The sequence below is a fragment of the Macrobrachium rosenbergii genome, chromosome 1, assembly GCF_040412425.1.
Source record: "Macrobrachium rosenbergii isolate ZJJX-2024 chromosome 1, ASM4041242v1, whole genome shotgun sequence".
In the NCBI taxonomy this organism is placed as follows: domain Eukaryota; kingdom Metazoa; phylum Arthropoda; class Malacostraca; order Decapoda; family Palaemonidae; genus Macrobrachium; species Macrobrachium rosenbergii.
This window is the reverse complement of record NC_089741.1, coordinates 34293864-34299904: the sequence shown is the minus strand read 5'-3', so window position 1 is coordinate 34299904 and position 6041 is coordinate 34293864.

Below are 6041 nucleotides of genomic sequence, written 5' to 3'. Positions count from 1 at the left end.
ACAGGAACGAAATGGGCTGCAGCAAGGGGCCTAAGGAACCTCAAGTGATGCTTGCAGCGCACTATCCCCCTACGGAGTTCAGCATCAGGTAAAACCACTCTGAACCAGATAATATTTACTATACTACAGCGGACGAGACCAAACTGGGCTAGATTATTCCCGTAAGAAAAATGAAGAGCTAAGACTGAGAAATAGCAAACCATAAATTCTGGCCGATTTTGGGAAAAAGAAGAACGCGGAAGCGTGCTGGGTGACACAGATGCCGGGATTTCGGAAAATGCCGTGAGACCCGAAGGCATATTTTATCGTTTATGTGTCCTCGTGAATGGCAGAAGAAGAAGAAGAAGAAGAAGAAGAAGAAGAAGAAGAAGAAGAAGAAGAAGGGTATATATTAAGAAGGGTGTAATAGCAAGCGAAACTTGAACATTTCAGGTTTCTTGAAGTCTTCCACTACGTTATAAATGGTATGAATACATTGTGACAAGGAATTTTGTGGTGGCATATGTATTATTTTGTATTCATGTCGAGGAATTCCTTACTGAAAGGTAGTATATTAGAACAGTCAGGTACAGAGGACCACCTGATAGATATGAAGAGTATAAGATTTCCGTAATCTGCGTGAATGGGAGGTAAGAGAATAGGTTTGAGAAAAATTATGTAATCATTTTGGGACCATTAAAACACACACACACACACACAGAGAGAGAGAGAGAGAGAGAGAGAGAGAGAGAGGGAACATCACTGAGATGTCATATGGGATATCTTATGTCGTTATTTTTTCAAAATATTTTGTAATAATCTATATATATATATATATATATATATATATATATATATATATATATATATATATATATATATATATATATATATATTTATATATGTATGTATATATGTCTGTGTATACATATATATTTGTATGTTTGTACGTGCAGTACTCTCTTTTCTATACAAATATTAAGTAGCATTCAGATGAAATGTATTTCTCTTTCTGAACAGAATTTTATTTCACAACCATAACTCCTTTAATACTAAAAGCTTAATAAAAAAAATCCACCTCCCACGTGTAGCATTATTCTATAGTCCTTCCTGAACGCCCCTACAAAGGACGCCACGAGAAGGATCTCACCCCCCCGCCCCAAAACCCACCCTTTCCTAAACCTCAACACCTTCCGGTAAGCTCCTTAGCACAAAGCCCTTGCAATAAACTCTCCATCCCGAAGGTGGCTGGCCACTGACCACAGGGGATCTTGAAGCCTCTCGAATCCGCCTATGGTTGAAGGTCCCCCTCCGAGGATATTCCGAGATCCTCCCCTCTACCGAGGGAAAGGATTACGGCCGGCGGCCAAGGATTTCCCATTACAGGAATCCCGGAATCCCGGTCACAGGGAGGATTTTCTGCGGCAGGGAACTTATCGCCCGTGTCCTTTTTGGGATTACCCAGGACGTGGGAAATCCCAGGGGCGTCTTGGTCACTTTCGAGTTCCTTCTGTAGCTTTAGGAATTGGAATCAGGATGGGGTTGCTAGCCATGCATCATTCTTAACCCTGACTGGGTCCCACTACGTTCGACTAAGGACCAGGTACATTCCGAGGAAAAAATTCTGCGTTGACCTATTTCTCTTTGAAACCTAATCAATGGCAATGTACTTGTAGTTAGTCGGATACAGTAGTTTTTAACCAGAAAAAGAGGAACATGGGCTACTAAATTCATTTAAAAAGACATAATGTGACTCACCAAATTATGTACCTGGTAGTTAGTTGATTGTAGTTGGTCACAGCCACCTTAAAAAGAAGGCCATGGGGCTAGTGGCTTTATCATAGAAGACTTATCAAGAAAAGGGGAGGCATAAAGAATATGAATATATATATATATATATATATATATATATATATATATATATATATATATATATATATATATATATATATAATTCAACACACAATCACGTGTAGAACAGAAATAAATTTCTGACTCACATCAGGATCGAACCCAGGTCTTTCAATTGAAAGGCAAGGAAGTTGCCTACTAGGCCTTACAAGTCATAAAAGAAGATTGAACCTAAGGACAATTGCACCCAAGGAATTACCTGGGCAAGCTAACTGCTTGCATACCAGCGTGTTTTCCCCAACTTCCCGACTCAGCAATGACCCAATTGCCTTTCAATTGGAAGACCTGGGTTCGATCCTGATGTGAATCAGAAATATAGCCTATATATATATACATATATATATATAACACATATATATATATAAATATATAATATATATATATATATATACATATATATATATATATATATATATATATATATATATATATATATATATATATATATATATATATGCAGGTACGCAGTGCAGGCTATATACGTTTACAAGGGCGGGCTGTAAATTTATCACCTCTTTACGCATTCTACAAAGGAAGCGAAGTGCTTCGCTTAACAAGCCGGTTCAAAGGCTTGCTTTAACAGCCCTGAAGCGCAATTAGCCTAAATCGATATGCTAAGACTGAGAGAGAGAGAGAGAGAGAGAGAGAGAGAGAGAGAGAGAGAGAGAGAGAGAGAGAGAGAGAGAGAGAGAGCTTATCTGTGTGACGTTGCAGTCAATATTATTTTATCATTGTCTTCAACAGTAAAGGCTACGTTCTTTTTGTAAGTTAGATGAATTCTCAAGTACAAATCTTGAAGAATGTACAAGCAGACACACACACACACACACACATATATATATATATATATATATATATATATATATATATATATATATATATATATATATATATATATATATATATATATATATATACAAAAACTGGCGTCTAAAATCCTACACACATACATACATACATACACGTATGTGTACATTATGTACATACATATATATTTCCATGTGGGTGTACATATGAGTAATAAAAATATTAATAATAATAATACCAGAATTCTTCTTTCATTCTTTATTCTTTACACTGCTGAACTTCTGCAGAGTTCCCTTTGTACATGTACGTGTACAATATGTACATACACACACACACACACACACACATATATATATATATATATATATATATATATATATATATATATATATATATATATATATATCACTGTGAGAGTACACTATGAATAATAATAATAATAATAATAATAATAATAATAATAATAATAATAATAACAGAGTCCTTTTTTCATTCTTCATTCTTTTCACTGCTGACTTCTACAGAGTTCCCGCTACCTTCCTGGACTTATTCTCTCACTAAATCATATCAAACAATGCATATTTGGCGCCCGTGACCCTGTCAGTTGCAACGCCATATTATGTATAAAATCAGTGAATCAATTTCCCATTATCCATAATATTTTCCCTTCCCTTTCTCCGTTTACCTGAAGTAGAAATTCCATAATTTTTTTTTCCTTTTTTACATAATAAAGAAGAGGCCACTTATTTAAAAAAAAAAAAAATTAATAAGTAAATAGATAAAAATAATTCTCTTACATTTCTATCTATTTATTTATCAAATCGTTATTTTTTTCTTTTTGATGAGTGATCTCTTTTTCTGTATTTCCCTTTATTTCCTCGTATTAGTTTCTAAATGACCTCCATCATATTCTCTGGAAGCTTGAATTTCAAGTAAGTGGCCCTGTGGTGGGCTTGTTCCATATGAAAAGAGTTCATTTTCTGAATAATAATAATAATAATAATAATGATAATAATAATAATAATAATAATAATAATATAATTATAATAATAATAATAATAATAATTTGCCTTCCATTACTTCTTTCAAATGAACGCCATATTCTCTGGAAGCTTGAATTTCAAGTCAATGGCTCCTGTGGTGGGTTTGTTCCATATGAATAGAGTTCAATTTCTGAATAATAATAATAATAATAATAATAATAATAATAATAATAATAATAATAATAATAATAATAATAATAATAATATTAATAATAAAATTTTATTTATCATTTTAGAGCCCCTCCCACCAGGCCTCAATCGGTCCATCAAACGGCCTCCATCAGTTAGTTAATTACCATCTATATTTTTCTTGGATAACTCGTGCCAACAGCTGTTTCTGGATAAACGCGACTTAATTATCTTCTGGACTCTTTTTATTCCTTCTCTACTGAGAAACTGGTATCAGTAGAACTCCTCTCTGTTCTCTGATGATGCAAGGAAGGCAGGAAGGACGCGTCCGTGCCAGGTAATCCTGTAGACATCGATCGCTGCAGGATTTTTTTGGTTAGGAAACAGGTCACAGGTAACCAGGACCCAATTACTTGCAGGTGACTGGGTTCAGTGCCAGGGACAGAGTCACAAGCGATTGAGAATCCTTCTGCCGCTGCTGGTGCTGTTAAGTCCTGTGAATGATACCGGGTATTCAAAGGCTTCGGAATGGAATGCAACGGAATGGAATGGAATGTACAGTTTAGGCCAAAGGCCAAGAGCTGGGACCTATGATCAGGTCATTCAACACTGAAGGTGAAATTGAGAGTAAAAGGTTTCAAAGCTGCAACAGGAGGAAAACCTTTTACCGCTTGTAAATGAGTCAATTGTTAGAAGAGGTTTGAGGAAAGTAAGATGGAAGAAAATGAACGGAGTTACAGTAAAAAGAATGAAATGGGTCGCAGCTAGGGGCCTAAGGGAAGCTGCAAAGAACTGAAAGTAATATCTACAGTGCACCACGTGAGGTGCACTGACGGCACTATCCCTCTATAGGGTCAAAGGCTTAGGGAACCGTGTTTTGAATGGATTATAGATTTAGATATGCTAAAATTCATAACACGTTCTCCGTTACAAATGTCTGATTCGAGTCGTCTCATGAGACAAGGATTTGTGACGCTCGACAGAAAGACCTTTTGGCAAGTCCTGAATGCAAATACTTTATTCCAGTTAGGATGACCTTACTTTCTATATAAAGTGGTCACATTTGAATATTCAGCTCCTAAATACATTCCCTCAAAATGCAGCATCCTAGTAAATTGGATACTCTGCAGCACTGGTACATCTCACACTTCCGGGACACTAAAAATAAAATTTGAGAATATCAAGTCACCTTTTTTTTTTTTTTTAAAGTTCCCATCAAATGCCTGTCCCTGTAAGGGCTGTAAGTACGTATGCATGTACCCTGGTATATAAAGTAAACCAAGCAGGCTCTAATCTGTGACGCTGGAATGTATCGACTTCTAGAAAGTAATACCAGTCATTAGCGTGTAGAGGTCGATAGTGAAATAGGTTACTGATACAGAACCTTAGAGTGAGTGGACAGATTTTTTCGCTAATTCCAAGCATTCATCAGCGACACCTATGATTACCCGCACTTCTGTTGCACGTGGTGCCTCAATAAAATAAACAAATTTCAAGTTATACAACAAACCAACTGAAATACAGTAGTTCGACTCTGAATATAAATATTAATGTAAACTGGCTGAGAGGTATTCTCTCTAACCAAAGTGTTTGTGTGAGTATGTGATTAGGAGAATATCTTTTTCATGTAATACTACAAAAACAACTGGCACAGTTCGACTCTTGAATATAAATACAGTATTAATGTAAATTGGCTGAGAAACATTCTCTATCAAAGTTGGAAAGTTTTTCTTTTTATATCTGTGATTGTGTGGGATTAGAAGACTATCTTAAGAATCTGTGGGAGGGATTCAACGAAGACTGTTAGAGAGAGAGAGAGAGAGAGAGAGAGAGAGAGAGAGAGAGAGAGAGAGAGAGAGAGAGAGAAAGTTTTCTTATCTTACACCATTACTATTGAACCCGCTGGATTTTACTGACGTATATCAGGAAGCCTAATTTCTTACGACTATTAAACAATTATCTTTCAGAATTAAAAAAAAAAAAAAAAATCTTAAGCCCTGGCCTTACAAAATGACACCCAAACAAACAAACGAAAGAATAAAAAACAAAGAAAGTTAGCAAATAAAAAAAAACGAGAAGTTGAATGCTATTCAGGAGTGTACTGAAAAAAATCAATAACCATAATTCTTGCTGTCCGGAGGAAGTGAAATAAAGCCCTTTGGAAAAAAGAGG